The 18,587-nt window shown below is 40.5% G+C and overlaps 1 long non-coding RNA gene across 1 annotated transcript in view; it reads left to right on the top strand.

The window, feature by feature from the left end:
* Positions 1-15,995, top strand: part of LOC142826726 (uncharacterized) — a 135,911-nt gene extending 119,916 nt beyond the window's left edge. The window contains exon 4 of the long non-coding RNA XR_012900939.1: positions 15,690-15,995. This is a non-coding gene — a long non-coding RNA (uncharacterized LOC142826726). The remainder of the gene's footprint in view (positions 1-15,689) is intronic.
* Positions 15,996-18,587: the final 2,592 nt, after the last annotated feature.

Raw genomic sequence — 18,587 nt, 5'->3', positions numbered from 1 at the left:
TACTAAAATATATTTTCTCTTCATGTACGGTATATTTTCTTCCTAGGCTTTTAAAAGATGCTAGCACAGTAGGATCACCCCGTGCATGCAAAGCTAGTTTAGCTGCACTGTGATTGAGGCAGGTGCACATGAGAGGGGGTCCTTATTTCAGACTACATAGGGTGTGCAGAATGGGGGGTTCTGACAGTCTCTAGGCAAATAGCTTAATCTTATAGAATTTATTTTCCTCTTTCAAGAAAACCTAGGAAATAAATAGGGTAAAATCTCTGACTGAGATAAAAGCCAGGCCAAAGTAGTGGTTATAACATTGGGAAATACAGGGCAGGTTAGGTGCTAACTCCCATTGACTTTCAACGAATCACCAAAACGGCACATACTTATTTTGCAGAAGCGAGAAGCTGAAATGCTCCTGCAGCGGGCATGTTTTGATGTTTCCAACATAAAATATCTTGGAATTCTGGCTCCACAGCACCCTGCCAGAATAGCTACTGAGCAACCAGAAGCTTGAGAGTTGGTGTGCTGCAGCAACCTGCCAAACAAACTTCTGGGGAGCACAGAAGTTAGGAACTCAGAAGCCCTGGGAGCCCTGGAATGGAGTGGGGACAGAGGAGAAGGAGAAAGCGAACTGGCAGGAAACCTGAGTGGATTCCTTTGGAAGTTTTGTCCAAATAAAAAAGTTCCCGTGGATCATTTCATTTGACAAATAGGCATTTTCCAACCGAAAATTGTTTTTCCCTTTGACAATTCCCCACTAGCTTTGCATAAGAATAATAAGATCTTTTTTTCCCATTCAAATTCTATCACCACTGCAAAATGCAGATGCACTATATATTCACTTGAATGCACGCCTTCTCTTCCCCCTCCCCCCGATAAACCATAACTGAACAATATGTACTCAAAAACAAGCTCCCCAGTCCACAGCAGAATTTCAGCAGAAATATGTGCATGCCCCAGACCACATGTGCAATTAAAATCTAGAATAAATAGGTGGGTCTTGCATTGTTCCCAAAGGTCAATTTGCTTAGTCTCTGTCATACCAAAGAGAGAACTGAATTTTGGAGTCAAGGTGATCCTGAAATAACTATCGTCCTCCAATTTCAGCATCAGCTAGTGGGAAGGGAGGCAGCCAGACTCTTTACTGCGTTATGGCCCATTGCATTGCTCATGCAGTTGCTCAAAATGATTGTAATCTGACAAGATTCCCCTCAGAGAATACCGCTGTTGGGGGGGGGGGGGGGGACTCCCTGATAGCACAAATACTGCATAGGTGGGCCCTTTACTTATGTTTTACCTCTCAGCCCTCTTTCCAGGTAATGCCAATCCTCCACTGATGTAGGGTATATTATGTTCCTTATAACAGTGGCAGAACTTAGTGTAACCTAGCTGCTGCTCTAAATTGTGTGAGTCCTTGAAAATTAAGAGCTGTAACTGGTTTCCTGACATTTCACACACACAAAACTGCTCCAGGGCCCGGTAAAGTTCTGGTGCAGGAGAAAATCAACTCTTTGGAGTTCACTTCTACATTAAAATACTCTTCAGTGCTGTGAACTTAATTTGAAGTGCAATGTGATCAACCCTGAAAATAGGATTTATAATGGAAACAAAAAAGCAGCCCTTAATTGTAGATGCAATGCTGCAATACATCTGGATACAAAACTTTATCTGTGGTTGATGGTGGTTGAATTTTAATTTACAGTATCAAGAGGATTTTTTTTTTCAAATAGCCAAAATATTACCCTAATAAACAGAAGCAATTGTTGATGAATACTAAGGTTGTGGGGAAATCATGCATTTTTATCTAGCAAAGATATTAGCAAACTGTGCAGTAGAGTTGAGCTGCTACTCAATGCATATTTGCTACTGCTTCTATTCTTCAAGAGCAATGAAAATCCTTCTATCGGTGTCAGCTCCTTACCGGAATTTTTCTTACTACAACAATGCCTGAAAGCCTTTAGAGATGCTGAATATATTTTCCTTCTGAATAATAATGCCATCTAAGTAGTCCACTCAGTTTTGAGTTTTTATTCAATATTTCATAAACTTGAAAGGTCTGTGTGTTTCAGAATAAATTATATTAGGCTCATAGCACAGGATCCAAAAGGAAGTCAGAAAACATTTTATTGTTAAATATGTATTCTGTTCAGTGGTAAAAGGGATGCTTGCTTATGGGGATTCCTTTCAGCAGAATAAATAAGTTAAACATGGAAGCACTGTATACATGTATTTTTAAGACAGTGTCTAAAATAATATAGAAACTCCATGAACATAATATGGTGACAATTAAAAGATTAAAACATCTTATCTAGCCAAATTATTTACGTTTGGTATATGTACACACATACATACTGAAGCGAAGCTTAATGGTATGATGGAACAGGTATTACTAATTGTTGTTGCTGATAACCGTTTGGAGATACTGATAGCCAAAATGTTTTGGTTTGCTTACATTGTACATATTGGTGAAATGCTTATTCAATGAATATAATGCTTAGACTCACGTTTCTGGTGCAAATACTCACATTCAAGTTTTAAATTAATGTCCTGTGAATATTTTTTGCTGTTCAGTTAAAAAGTGGTATTATCATAATATTCCTACCATCCCGAAACTCTGTCTCTGGGATTTTCACACAGGTAAACTGAATTCTATTAGTTCTTTACTAATGCTAATATTGTTGTTTGGTTGATCATGCCCTGCTAGAAAAATCTGAATTTCAGGTTGATGCTATTTTGTCATCAGAAATATACATATTCTTCAAGGCTTTGGAGGCCTGGCATTCCTCCTTTGAAATATTCCCTTTGATTCAGTATGTAGTAGTTATCACTTTCTATAATAACAGTGAAGCATTCTTTTTCATTATTAGCACAAAGGCACTAAAAATCCCTTCATACTTCTCCAGAGGGAAATTTAATGAATTCCTGAGTTTATTGTATTGCCAGAAAGAGCTTTAGTCTCTTAGTTGGATTTCTGACAATAAAATTTGTGAGCTCTAAAAAGACACCATATATTTTATTTCAATACAGTAAGGTCAGAAATTCAAACTTAGAAAAGCAGCTTATTTTTCTGAAAAATATATGAAGAAGGTATAGAACAATAGTTCGGTCAGAATCAGCATCAGAGTTGGGTGACCTTGTTTACAGAATTTTTCCTTTCATTTTAAAATGAAAATTGGGTTGACCAAGTTTGTGTTGAAAATGCCAAATAATTTCAATAGAATGAAAATTCCGAAAGAACTGAAATATTTTTGCAAGATTTTAAAATAAAATGTTTTGACTTTCTGATTAAAAAATGAGTTTTCATTTTGAATTTTATTTTTTTAAAAGTACAAACCCAGATGAAAGAAATTACTTCTCTGTTAATTCCACTCTTACCAAAAACCTTTAAGGAAGTGTTAAGAAAAAATCCTAAATAATCAATGTTTGGAGTTTCCCTCTAAATTCCACAATTAATCAGTTCCTCATGCTCTATTATCCTGGCTTTTGAGGAATTAAGAAAAAAATCTGCATCTCTGCAGTGCTGAATATGTGGAATGTTTAGAAATCATGGATATAATTTTTTAAAAAGAGACTGTGGTTCTTATAAAACAGGGGTCTCCAAACTACGGCCCGCGGGCCAGATGCGGCCCGCGAGGCCCTCTCATCCGGCCGGTGGAGACCGTCCCTGGGGCGCCGCCGAACGGGCCCTTCTTGCCGCGGGGGGGGGCCCTGTCAGGGGTGTGCGGCGTGTACTCACGCCGCGCCGGGGCAGGAGAAGCGGGCCGCTCTGCTGACAAGCGGCCGCGCGGCAGCAAACGGCGCAGGGGGCGGGGGTTAGCACGGGCGGCGTTCCCCCGCCCAGACTGACAGGGCAGCCGGCCAATCAGGGGGCAGGATGGGCGGTGGTGGTAACGCCCGCCCGGCGACGTGCGGGGGAACGTGAACCCCGGCGGGAACTTTAAAAAGGTGACCCCTTCCGCCCGGGGGGGGGAAGGAGTTAGCGGTGGCAAGCAGGAGGGGAGGACAGCGTGCAGAGGAAGGGGAGAGCAGGGGGAAAAGCCCCCCCCTTCCGGGAGAAACGGATTCGCAAAGCCAGAAATGTCTGCTATTTTGGCATCCAGGAAACAATTTCACCATTCACACTAATACAGGTGTTCATGTGTAGTGTATCAATGTGTTATTAAATAATAACTGAATATAATAATATTAAATAAATAATTAAAAACAACATCCATGTTTTGATTGTTTTTTATTTGGACCTCAAGTGTGTAGTCAGCCCCCGAACTGCTGTTTGATAGTTAATGCGGCCCTCGGGCTGAAAAGTTTGGAGACCCCTGTTATAAAACCTACATTACAACCACTGTAAATATTCTATTCCAGAGGAGCTTCATAAATTATGTTGGGTGATTTTCTCAGAGGATGAAAATATATTTGTATCTTCTTGTATTGGGTTATGTCTCTTAGTTTAAGGCTATTCCATTTGTTAATCAGTTAAAATTTGATTTATGTATAGAAAGATTTACAATGTACTACTAAGGGATAGAATATTACTGGTCCTTATGCAAATATACGGGGTGGCACAAGCCTGTCTTCTTTGCATAACCCACACAAGTGCCTGTCACTATATAATCCTTAAACACAGGATAATGTCTGCAGGCAAAAATCTCTTAAGCCTATGAAGCCAGTTAAGAAGTCGGCTTATGATTTATTTTTCACAGTGTAGTAGTATTTATGTATACATTTGACTAGTTTATGTAGTTAAATTGGATTGATAGTTTGATATTCAGAAGTCCCTACAAAATGCAAGGCAGATATGAGGGGATGGAAGATCAAGAGTTTTGTCACTGAAATCTCTTGAAAAGTAAAATGTAAAGGAGACTAAGGGTACATCTAGACATCTGCTGCGTCTAGGGAATATTTCGGAAAAGCAGATGTGGTTTTTTTGTCATCCCTGTAAACCTCATTCTATGAGGAAGAAGGGATGTTCCGAAAGAGGGTTTTTTCCCAACATTTGGCCCAGTGTAGATGGGCCAAATGTCAGAAAAGCTTCTTTTGGAAGAAAAGCAGAAAAAGATACGCAAATTGCAGTTCACAATTTTTTTCTGTCTTTTCTTTGTATCCTAGACACGGCCTAAGAGAGAAAGGGAGGGAGAAGTATTCAGAAAAACTCAATTTCTTCTCTATATTTCACCAGTACTGAAAACAAAATATCTATTTTTTGTAAACCATCATTCCTCAATGTGTGGAAATACCAAGATGGTAGGAGTTACAGTTACTTAAGGAGAACAATATTAAAATTCAAAATAATCTTGACAAATGGGAGAATTGGTCTGACTTCAACAAGATAAAATTGAATAAAGAGAAGTGCAAAGTGCTATCATTAAGACGACAAAATCAAATTCCCAGTTACAAAATGGGGAGTAACTGGCTGGGTTGTATTGCTGAAAAGTTCCTGCAAGTTATACCAAAGTGAATATAAGTTAACAATCCTTCCTAGAAAGCTTTCGTGAGCAAGGCCAGATTCCCTATAGTTTCCTTTCAGTTTCCCGTTGTCGTGGCACTTGCTCTGAAAATTTCCAGTCTGTCTGTATCAAGACATAGTTAGGGGTCTAACCTAAATTTCACATCTCTAGGTTTTCAGTTTTCAGTAAAGAACCAATTATTTGCCAAATCACAGTTGTGGAGTTCATATTTTTTACGAAGTAGAGTTGAACTAGAGAAATCACACACTACTCAAGCAAGAGCACTAGAATGCCTTATGTTTAGGGGATGAAAAAGACCTCAGGCAATAACAAGAGCTGGACAAATACTCCACCAAAGCCTTCATAAATGTTCATGGAATTAATTTGTGTTCTTTGTTTAATTTATCCATATTGTGTACGCACATTTTTGTTTGGAGAAAGAAAAGGTATCAGTTTAAGGACAGAAGGGACCACTAGATCATCTGATCAGGCCTGCTGTAAATCACAGTCCACAACTAACAATCAGCAAATACACACTAAACCCTGCAATCAAAATAAGGCCAAAGTGATATACAAGAATCACGAATAATCTAGTGAGTTTATAGTTGTGCATGGTATTCATGCCAATTTGTGAGCTCATTGTGTGTTTCTCTAAGTCAGTCAGAGCAGAAATACTATTCAACTCAGATGACAAATCATGTAAAGCAGAGAAAATAGTCATTGTGAATTGAACAAGTAATCCAGAAAATACATGCACATAGAATTTAATTATAGAATGTATGTAGTTGAGAGTGAGTTTGTAGGTAATCCATTAACAGGTAAAGTGGCTACATTTATTGAAGGGTATAAGAGGCTATATCTCTAGATTTAATACTCTGGGATGGTTATTTTCTGGTCCTGGCAATAAATGAAAACATTGTGTGCTACTCTAGACAAGAAATTAAATGCTTTTACTATAGTCTTTTAAAAGATTTTTGTGTGAGGTCAATGTGTGTGAAAGTTGCCAGACTGACTTAGAAACTGTAAGCCTATATCCATGTAAGAGCATAGACTATGTCTGCACAGGCTTTAACATGGATAAATTGATAATTTACCTCATTGCTCAGGTGTCAGAAGAAAGTTGCAGCACAAGGGGGACATTCATTGCTTGCACTCTTAGGGCATATCTACACAGCAGGGGAAAAGTCGAATTAAGCTATGCAACTTCAACTATGTCAATTGCATAGCTGAAATCGAAATAGCTTAATTAGGCTTTAGGCACTGTCTATACAGTAGGAAGTCCAAGGAAGAATTTCCCTTACTTCTCGTGAAATGAGGCTTACAGAAGTCAGAGTAAGAAATACCCATCTTGAAATTATTTTGAAATAACAGCTTTTCTGTATATACGTGCACTTTGTTACTTCGAAATAATGTCAGTTATTCTGAAATAATGCTGTGTAGATGTGTCCTTAGTTGCTAGCCACATTTATCTTCTCCTGTTTCACTGTTTCCATTTCTCACCGTGTAACCTATTGTATAGTGTGTGTTACAAGTCCCCCACCACATCTGCTCTCAAAGGATTCCTTAAGCTCAAGCTTTAACTCTGTGTTTTAACTCTGGAAGTCTGGTTCAAAAAGGTGGTCATTACAAAAGCACTGCTGCAAAGCATAAAGGATCATTCCTGATTATTTACAAAACAAAATATCTGACTTATTATACAAATAACCTCTGTCCTCACTCAGGTGGTAGTATACAATCCTCTGGCAGAGTCCTTCCACAGAGAAGATTTACGCATGGCTGCTCCCTTCTTCCACTCTTATCCTTGTGCTTATAAGAAATGGCCTTTTACTTTTCCATCTGGTATCTTCTTGGAGATGCTAGCTCCTACTCAGCCTGTCTAGATTCATATTTGACCTCCCTCGCCATTGTATGCAAGTGCCTCCCATTTTGTAAAAGCGAGTAACAGAACACTTTTCTCTCTTTCCCCACCTGCAGGAATAAATGTAATAGTATAGGAGAGGATTGTTGATGTGCATGAAAAAAAATGAAATCTTCACAACCTCAAGGCTTTGTCTAGACTGGGAGGAAAAAAAGAGTAGGAGTTTCTTTAAAGATAGCCCTTCCTTTGGGGACTGGGAATGATCTGACCAGAAAGTGGGGAGAAGGGATCACTTGAGCTGATGGGCTAAATATGTATGTATGGCAAGGATATATAAAATCTGTTCAACCCTGCAGCCCCTTCCCATTCTTGGATTAGTAGTTCTTTGCATCCCATCCCTGGGATTTCTATATATGACAATGTTTTGGGCTTGCTGTGAGGGGGTAAGAAGGAATTTTTCTCTCATGCCAGCCTAGTTTGAGTAGATGGATTTTTTATTCTCCACAGCAGTTCATAGACCTATCAAAGTAGTCCAGTAAGTTAGATTCAAGTTGTTACAACTTAGTAAGTGGCAGAAGTCCAGTTCAAGTACTCATTCCTGTTTATTTGATAAACAGAATTGGACCTTTGACAAGTTCCCTCACCAAAGGCTCTTAGGTAAAGTAAGTTGTCATGGGATAAGAGGGAAGGTCCTTTCATGCATTGATAACTGGTTAAAAGACAGGAAACAAAGGGTAAGAATAAATTGTAAGTTTTTCAGAGTGGAGAGAGGTAACTAGTGGGATCCCCCAGGGGTCTATCCTGGGACCCATTCTATTCAACTTATTTATAAATGATCAAGAGAAAGGGGTAACAGTGAGGTGGCAAAATTTGCAGATGATACCAAGCTGCTCAAGATAGTTGTGACCAAAGCAGACTATGAAGAACTTCAAAAAGATCTCACAAAATTAAGTGATTTTGCAAGAAAATGGCAAATGAAATTTAATGTTGATAAATGTAAAGTCATGCACATTGGAAAAAATAATCACAACTATATATACAATATGATGGGGCCAAATTTAGCTACAACTACTCAAGAGAGAGATCTTGGAGTCACTGTGGATAGTTTTCTGAAAACATCCACTCAATGTCCAGCGGCAGTCAAAAAAGCGACAGCTCATGATATCATCTACATGTTTTGTTAGTCTATTAAGTGCTATCAGACCATTTGTTATTTTTTAGGAATAATTAAAAACGGGACAGAGAATAAGACATAGGAATAATTAAAAATGGGACAGAGAATAAGACAGAGAATATCTTAATGCCTCTATATAAAACCATGGCAAATCCACATCTTGAATATTGCAGGCAGATGTGGTTGCCTCATCTCAAAAAATATATTGGCATTGGGAAAGGTTCAGAAAAGGGCAACAAAAATTATTAGGGGTTTGGAACGGGTCGCATATGAAGAGAGAATAAAAAGAGTTGGACTTTTCAGCTTAGAAAAGAAGAGACTAAGGGGGAATATGATAGAGGTCTATAAAATCATGTTTGGTGCGAAAAAAGTGAATAAGCAAAAGTTATTTACTTATTCCCACAATATAAGAACTAGGATTCACCAAATGAAATTAATAGGCAGCAGGTTTAAAACAAAAGGAAGTTTTTCTTTTACTCCGTGCACTGTCAGCCTCTCTAATTCCTTGCCAGAGGATGTGCTGAAGGCTAGGACTTAAACAGGGTTAAAAAAAGAGCTAGGTAGATTCATGGAGGTTAGTCTATCAATGGCTATTAGCCAAGATGGGTAAGAATGGTGTCCCTATCCTCTGTTTGTCTGGAAATGGGTGACAAAAGAGGGATCATGTGAGGATTACCAGTTGTGTTCCCTTCCTTTGGGGCATTTGGTATTGGCCACTGTCAACAGACAGGATATTGGGCTAGATGTACCTTTGGTCTGACCCAGTATGGCCACTCTTACATTCTTATGTAAGTACACATAGGAGAAGGCATCCCATAAAGAAACTGGATAACAGGGTTTGTGCTCCTAAAATCTGGTACAACCCTCTTCCCCCAGTTCTAAACCTTTATATGAGGATAAAGTGGTAGGGTCCAGTCCCAGTGATGGGCTGGAGACAAGCTTTGGAGAAGTGAGGAGCTAATGGTAGCCCTCCCCCCAACTAGAAACAATTAAGGAGGGAATTGTGATATGTCCTGTATGTGTTATTGTTGAATAATTGCTAGATGTGTTCTAATTGAATCTTGTCTGTCTTCTCCAGAATAAATGAGTATATCTGTTTGAACATATTATTAAGAGCTAACTTAATCAAAGAACTGAATTTTGCTTTATTTCTGAACATACTCAGAGTATGTTTGCACTTCAAGAGGAGAGTGCACTAAAGTTAGAATGTAGGCACGTGAAAGGCAGCAGGAAGGACGAGCTGCTCCAGATGTTTCAGAGACAGTTGGTATGTGCTAGGGGTAGTAGCTCATGCTACAATGGCTACCACCTAATTTTCTTGTGTGACAATGTTAGTGGCCTAGTGCACAGAAAGGAAGAGGTAGACATGATATATCTTGATTTTAGTAAGGAAGTCCCATGTGATCTTACTATATATTTTAGAAATTTTGTGCATCTATTTGTTTGGTTTTGGATCCATTTGTTCCAAGAACTCCTCTGAAATAGTAAGAGCTAGGACCACCAAATTTGCTATACAGCTTTTTGTGCCAGGACAATGAGATGTGTCTGGAATCTGGTTGTTTTCCATAACACAGAAAGGGAGGGGTCTGTTAGCAGGGACAATTATCTCTTGGATGACCATGGGGGGTGGGCAGGAAGCAGGGAGAACAGTTATGCTGCAAAGAAACCACAGGGAGGTGGCTGCACCTGTAAAAGAGTGGCAAGCTATGGGCAAGGCTCTGCATTTTGATGAGTACATGTTTCCCAGTCCCTATCCCAAGTCCCCACAAGGACCCAAGCAATGCTGGGTAAATCCATTAGTATTCTCATAACCAAACTAGGATAAAGTGACCTGGAGTAAATTAGTCTGAAGTGGGTGCAAAACTAATTGAAAGACTGCCATCAAAGAGTAGTGATCAATGGTTCATTGTCATACTGTAGGGAGTTCCACCCTGGGATTCTGCCATGGTGAGTTCTGGGTTTGGTGCTATTCAATATTTTCATCAATGACACAGATAATGGTGTGGAGTAAATACTTATAAAACTTGTGGATGACACCAAGATGGGAGGAATTAAAAACATTTTGGAGGACAGGATTAAAATTCAAATAACCTGAGCAAATTAGAGAATTGGTTTGACACCAACAAAATGAGATTTAATAAAGGCAAGTGCAAATAACTACACTTACGAAGAAAAAATCAAATGCACAAATACAAAATAGGGAATAACTGGCTAGGTGTAGTACTTCTGAAAAGGATCTGAGGGTTATAGTGCATCACAAATTGAACCCAAACCAAGAAAGTAATTCAGTTCCTCTCAAGGCTAATATAATGTTGAGATTTGCCACAAGGCTATTGTATGTAATATTCATGAGTTAATTGTCCCACTCTGCTCAGTCCTAGATGGAATATTGTATCCAGTTTTGGCGTCATGCTTTAGGAAAGATGGACAAATTAGAAAAGAGTCCAAAGGAGAGCAACAACCTCTCTCCACAAATGTTTAGCAAACCTGTCCTATGAGGTAAGGTCAAAAACTTGGGCATGTATAGTGTTGAGAGAAAAAAGAGCAAGAGGATTACCCAATAAAAGTTTTCAAATATGTTAAAGACCATTATGGAGAGAATGTTGATCAGTTGTTCTCCAAATGCACTGAAGATGGGGAAAGAAGTAACGGGTGTAATTTACAAAGGAGATTTAGCTTATATAATGGGAAGGGGGCATTCCAACTCTAAGATTAAATCAACATTGTAATAATCTTCCAAGGGATACTGTGGATTCCACATCACTGAGATTTTGAAGAGCAGGTTGAACAAACACCAGTCAAGGGTGATCCAGGTTTATTTGGCCATGCCCTAGCATCCCTGGCTTAGACTTGATGACTTTTCAATGTACCTTCCAGTTCTACATTCCTATGATTCTATAAATGTAGTGTGTTCAGAAAATGAGAGTTAAGGCGGGTATATTTCAAGTTGGGAATCACACCTGTAGCTCGAAGAATAGACGTACTATCAGCCTCGTGGTTTTTCTCACCTCTTGGGTCTAAATTATTTAGTCCAGACATTATGTTGGAAGGTGTCTTGACAATCTGTATTCCCATTCCTGAGGAAGTATCTTGGTGGAGCCAGATAGGCTATCTACTTCAGCCCCCGACTCTGCAGTGGAGTTGGGAAATACTACTTCAGGTCTCTCTGTGAAACACACTTTAAGCTGCCTAAAATCATAATCCCCCAGAGAACCCTGGAATAATGGAAAATCTAGCCTAGCCTAAGGGGGAAACATTTGAAACATATCTGAACAATTACTGGTGAGGTAAGACAATTTACAACTTTTCTTGGAACAGGAGATAGAAAAGATGTCCATAATAATAATCTAGATGAGCAAATGTAAACCAGAGAGCAATGATTTCAACAAGATGATTTAAAGGTAGCAGCTCTGGCTCCAAATTTAAAGGGCACTACTACAAACTGTTGATAAAAAAGTATGTTGTTGTGAAAAACATTGGGAGCTTCTAGAAAGTAAAATGCACTCCTGCAGTGTTCTGATAATCTAAATCCTGCCTGGGAATGAGTTGCCAAGAGGGCAATATTTATATAACACCTTTTGCTTACCCTATTGGATATAAACATTCAAAGCAATATGTTTTGTGTAGAGAAGAATGATTAAATCCAAAGAGGAGGCAGGATGTGATAAATCTGTAGACTGTTATGGTTTCATTTTCATATTCACCAGACTATGAATGACTTGCTAGCAGTGCCTAAGGGCAAAACTAAATTAATCTATGAGAGCAAACAGGGTTTCCCCCTCTCCCCCGTTATTAATCTAGGCCTAAAGAAATGAATTTAAAGATGCTAAATTTCACTGTAGAAGTCATGGAGAAATTTCTGTGATTCCCTGTTAACTGTAACCTTTCAGTCAGGGATGGATACAGAGAGTTGAGTAATGGGCAGGGCGAGGGGTTGGCTATGGGGCTCTGAAAACAACAGGATTTCACGCAGAAGGGAGAGGTGGTGGGGTTAGGGCAGCTACCCCTCAGAACATCTGGAGTGCACCACACTTGTCGCCTGTCCCAGCCAGCCCTCAGTGGCAACCAGACTGCATTGCATGGGGTGCTGGTGGCAATTTAAAGGGCCAGGGGCTCTGCGGCAAAGGGCAACTGCCTCCTTTGCTCCTCCCCTCCTGGCATCAGCAGCCCTGCTTCCAGTTGTTTGGAACAAATGTCCTTTCCTCAAATATCCTGGACCCTAACACATTGGTGAGAGCACCTCAAATGGGGTGCATGACGCTTCTTAGAGACTAAGCTCTTTTGATATTTTCATGTTTCAAAAAGCTTCTTAGAGCAGTACTTCATATTCAACAGTTATAATCAACAATTTAATGTTTCCTCGGCCTAAAAGTTGGGCAGAAGATGAATGTAGTATTTTAGATTAATACCACTGTAGGAGCAAAAGCAGCATGCAGATGAAGAAAGCTGGTATGTTGCCATCTTACAATTATGCTTGATTAACTAATTTTTGTAAAGTGCACTGGGAATGGAAAATGCCATGTAAGTGCTCAGTGTTATTATGATGAAGATTGCTAATTCTTTGACTGATCTGCTTATAAGGAAGAAAAAATATTGAGATGCAGGAGATGATGATGATTTTCCAAAGCAGGGCATAACAAGTGGTGATTTCTCACTCTCCTAACAACACACACATGCATTTATAGAAAGAGTCGATTGATTTGTTCATTTCAAATTAACCTGTGTTGCTCCGGACATAAAATATGACTCTTAGTCTGAAAGATCGATGCTAAAATTGATGCTGTATAAGTGAAGATACTGTAATGTGTGAACTTCTATGTACTGTGACACAAGATCCCTTGAAATCCTAATGAGGAAAACAAGTGGGCTTTTTTCTTTTGTTTTTTTTTTCAGCAGCCCTTCTCTGAATGCATACAATTAGAGGGGAATTTTCAGGTGCTATGTTAAATTACTCCTTAAGTACAGACCAAAGGGGATTGTGATTGGGTCAACTTGGCCCAGATGCCCCCTGCTGGAGCCCTCAGGGTCCTTCCACAACCATCCCAGGAAAAGAGCAGAGAAGTTAAGTCTTCGAAATCGCCTAGAAAGATGATACAGGAAAGCAGCCAGTCAGGAGGAGGCTGTAAGAGGCTAACCAACTGCAAGTTTGAAGGCTAGAATAAAAAGGAGTTGTGGTGCAGTCTACAGTTAGTTCCTTGTTGGGACAGGAGTGCAAATAGTGCTTCTGACTGGCCAACGGGAATTGAAGCACCACGGACAGCTCTGCATTGGCAGGGACCTGGAGAGTAAGCAGCAGAGTGGCTGGCTTGCTTCTGGACCTGTATATAAGATAACTGATGTGAGGATGATAATTTGGTTAAAGCTGGTAAATTTGGATAATGTGGGCAAATGGCCCAGGTAACTGAGGGTACGTCTATGCAGCACTATTATTTTGGAATAACTCATGTTGTTTTGCAATAACAAAGTGCGTGTCTACACAGCAAGCTGTTGTTTCGACATAATTTTGAGCTGGAGGACTTCTTACTCGACTCCTGTAACCCTTATTTCATGAGAGTAAGGGAAGTTGAATGAAGAGTCTTCTTCCTTCGACTTCCTGCTGTGTAGACAGCACCAAAAGCTGAATTAAGCAACTTTCAACTTCAACTATGGAGCTGAAGTTGCGTAGCGTAATTTGACTTTTTCCCTGCTATGTAGACGTGCCCTGAAAGAAGTTTTGTTAAAGGGACATGATGGTGCTTGGCTACTATTCTGAGTGGTCCTGGGCTGATATCTGCAGTAGTGGATAGGCCTGCATGTCCCTCCTGCATAGGCCACGGAGGATGTGTCCCACAATTTGGATAGTGATTAGACTCTCAGAAGGGGATCTGAACATCTCAGTGGCCCACAGGGGGAAGAAGGGCCCAGAGAGTGCAAAACCATTGCCTGAGGTGGGGAAGGCCTGGGCCCATGGCTGGATACCAAGCCTGGAATTGTTTAAAGACTGTAGATGCATGTGACAAGAAGAGAGGACTTGCAAGAGGTGGGTGTCATGCTGTTATAGGGGTGTAGAAGTGACCTTTCCATCTCTTTTGCCTGTATAAAAGTAGTGAAAATAGCCTAATTTGTAGAGCCAACATGTGCATGCAACAGCCACTGAAGCTAATAAAAATGGCAGGCACTTAGCACCTCAGAAAATCAGACCACATGTTTTATTTATTATGACTTTTAAAATGTGACTATAATGGTGTGTACTGGCTTATTAAGCTAAAGGACAGGGCAGACGATCCTATTCCAGGGATCCTTCTGTGAACACCAGTTCTGAAATTGGCTGAAATCAGAAAGAGGAGGTTGGACTAAGTAATTAGGCTTTATCATCTCTCTGTAACACTGCAATTTGGGATCATGATTTCACAGATGGGTTAGAGACTTATTTCTATCTATTGCTTTCACAATATTACTTTTTCTGTCTTTCATTAAATCAAAAGTAAAGCTTTTGAAATACAGGCAGTCCCCGAGTTACGCGGATCCGACTTACATCGGATCCGCAGTTACGAACGGGGCCCTTCCTCTCCCTGGTCTCCAGCAGACCAGGGAGAGGAAGCAAAGCGGCGGAACACGCGGCCAGCTGACAGCCCAGACGCGTCTGGGCTGTCAGCTGGCCGTGTGTTCCGCCGCTCTGCTCTGCTCTGCTCTGCTCCGCTCCCCCTCCCCCTCCCCCTGGTCCCCATGATGGGAACCTATGGAAGCTTCAGCATGTCTGTGTCTATGTGTAAAGCAGAATTCACATGTCAGCTCTATATAAAATGTTAAATAATTCATGCACTGACAAATTATCTATCCTAGTAAGGCTAACATAAATAGGCATTGCCATAGTGGTTTGAAACTTCATATTTCCATTATTTATCCTCTTCCCTCCCCTGGGAGGTCATGTTTGGAAATTTTTCTCATTTAAACCATTAGCTTCTAACTGAATCTGGGTTTTGGGGTTCTTCCTGAGCCAATAACAAAATCTTTTTTACTAACTTTGGGCAAGTAACGGGTATAGCAGGGCATGCCTATACTTCCCTGTTTTCCTGCATCATGTTAGAACTACAACTATATAGGGTATATAGTTTGCACTCCTCTGGCAGGAAATACAATTGTGCTCCTTGGAGAATTGAACCTAGGAAAGGATAGGTTATATTTCCGTCCACTTCTAATGTACTGCTAGTGAAAATGTCTTTTCTTACCTTTGCTCTTACAGTTCCAAAGGAGGCCTGCTTACAGAAGCCATCTGGATGTCATGAATCAGCTCCACAAGGGATACTGTGAAGCTACCCACAGTAGTTCTCCAAGACAAAGAGGGGAGTGAGTGGATCTACCTTTACTTATGCCCACTGCTATTCTGCTCTTTCCTGGACCTGAGTGCAGTAGGCACAAAAATTGCTAACGCTACGTCACCCACAGTCTGGAGTAGCAACCACAGAGTGATGTGTAAAAACGATAAGGTATAAAACAAACATTAGTTAACATTAGTAACTAACTCATACTCCCATGAGTAAAATCCAATAATTATGTACCCGTGGTAGAAATTCTCCTTTCAAAAACAAAATAGTTCTTGCTAAAAGGTTACATATAGAAATAAATATCGCATTTACAATGTCTCCAGAATAATGAATTGTACGCTTGAAAGTATGATACATTTATTCATTTATCCAAACAGGTTTTATAATTTCACATGAAGCAAATTCTTATGAAAGACACAGCAGCACATACTGTGACTTATGAGCTGGACTGGGTGAACAATTTCATATAAGAGAAACAATTTCTATCTTCACTCAAAACTAAAATCAAAACCTTGAAATCACTGGATTTAGAAATAGTGTATACTATATTTCCAAGAAATCTACTAGTAATTCTTTAAAAGAATTGATAGAAAAATACTGTATCTCTACATTAATATTAGAATAGAAAACATTACTTTCACTAAGAGGCCTGTAATAAATCTTGTATTAAATGGTCCTTTTCATAACCCGTTGGCACTATTTTATATTATTCACATAGAAAAGAAATGCTGAGTTTCTTCATATTTTTACCCACTGTTTGCTCGAGCAAAACTCCTATGAATTTCAGTGGAAGATTGGAAAAGGACTGAATAGATTTCTCACATTTTTATGTGTAATTAAAAATCTAATGTTGTTAACGCATCCCTCAAAGATAAACATTTAAGGTATGTCTAGACTGCATCCCTCTATTAGCAGAGGTATGCAGATTAGGCAGATCGACATTGCAAATGAGGCAGAGATTTAAATATCCCGCACCTAATTTGCATAAAAATGGCTGCTACATTTTGCCGACTCAGCACTTTGTCAGCAAAAAGAGTCAGTTTAGAGGGGGATCTGTCGAGAAAGAAAGCCTTTTTTTGACATCCCTTATGCCTCCTGCAAGGAGGTTTACAGGATCTGTCGAAAAAGGCTTTCTTTCTCGACAGATCCCCCTCTAGACTGTCTCTTTTTGCCGAAAAAATGCTGAGTCAGCAAAATGCGGTGGCCATTTTTATGCAAATTAGAGTGGGATATTTAAATCCTTTCCTCATTTGCAATGTCGACCTGCCTAATCTGCATTCCTCTGCCGACAGAGGGATGCAGTCTAGACATACTCTCATTGTCTTGGCCCAGAAAATGCCTATGAAGAAATGTTTATAATAGAATATATCTAGTGCATATGATCTCTTTATTCTTCAAGCAAACATGATATATGTGTAATGTGTATGTTGCAGTAATAAAGCTAAATAGAGATGTAATTGCACTGCGTACATTTTAGGGAATAAAGGCTCTTGCATATCTGCCCAAATACATTCTGAATAAGAATCATGATTCCCTCAGACACTATTGACTCTATGGTAATGAGAAACTCCTTTCAAGACTTATATCATCTTTAACCTATAACACATTAGCTCTAAAATAATTTAATTCTTAAGAACATTTAGCCTTTGTACGTCCTAATTATTCATTTTATTGATTGTGTGGCTGACATTTCTCTCCATCAGAAGTGAGACTGATCTCAGTCTTTGAATATCCCATGTCCATATTATTGCCCTATTCAGTTAACTTTGAAAGTTATTAGACTTGTTGTGTAAGTGAGAAGTGAAGTTGAACAAAAGATGCAAGAAGTCTCTAGTAAGTAATTAGGTTTCAAAGATGAAATGTATGCCTTGAAACCCACCAGTATATAAATGCTATAAATACTTTTATTTTTTTTTCTTTCCTTTAACTGCACTTAGTGTGGCAAAATGCAGTAAAATATGTTTTTGAATTACCTTGGAAGCTATGCAGCATGTAAACTAAACATTTACAGGCAGTCCCCGGGTTACGTACAAGATAGGGACTGTAGGTTTGTTCTTAAGTTGAATCTGTATGTAAGTCGGAAACTGGCGTCAGCCGCTGCTGAAACTGATCAGTTTCAACCGCGGCTGAATCTGGATGCCAGTTCTGACTTACATACAGATTCAACTTAAGAAACCCAGACGTCCCCAAGTCAGCTGCTGCTGAAACTGATCAGCGGTTGACTTGGGGACGCCTGGGGCAGAGCAACTCTGCCTTGGGCTTCCGGTAGTCAGCCGCTGGTCAGTTTCAGCAGCAGCTGACTTGGGGACGCCTGGGGCAGAGCAGCTGGGGTGCTGCCGGGTTGGTCCGGAGCGGCGCTGCGGGACCAACCCGGCAGCCCGCAGCTGCTCTACCCCAGGGGTAGGCAAGAAAAGCCTGGTCTGCTGGGTGGGGGGCACCAGCTGCACCCCCCCCAGCAGACCAGGGAGACGGGGGTGGCAGGACCGCCCAAGTCCTCCACGGCTTTGCTCCGTCTCCCTGGTCTGCTGACCTGGGAGACGCGGAGCAAAGCCGCAGAGCACGCAGGCAGCGGGACAGTCCAGGCGCGCCGCGGCTGTCCCACTGCTGGCATGCTCTGAGGCTTTGCTCCCCATCTCCCTGGTCTGCTGGTCAGACCAGGGAGATGAGGAGCACAGTCTGCAGCGAGACGGGGAGCAAAGCCTTGGAGCACGCCCGCAGGGGGACAGCTCAAGCGTGCCCGGGCTGTCCCACTGCGGGCGTGCTCCAAGGCTTTGCTCCCCGTCTCCCTGCAGACCAGGGAGACGGGGAGCAGCTTT

Source organism: Pelodiscus sinensis, chromosome 2, assembly GCF_049634645.1.
Source record: "Pelodiscus sinensis isolate JC-2024 chromosome 2, ASM4963464v1, whole genome shotgun sequence".
Lineage (NCBI taxonomy): Eukaryota > Metazoa > Chordata > Testudines > Trionychidae > Pelodiscus > Pelodiscus sinensis.
The sequence above is the reverse complement of the archived record's forward strand: the minus strand, read 5'-3'. Positions and strand labels throughout refer to the sequence as shown.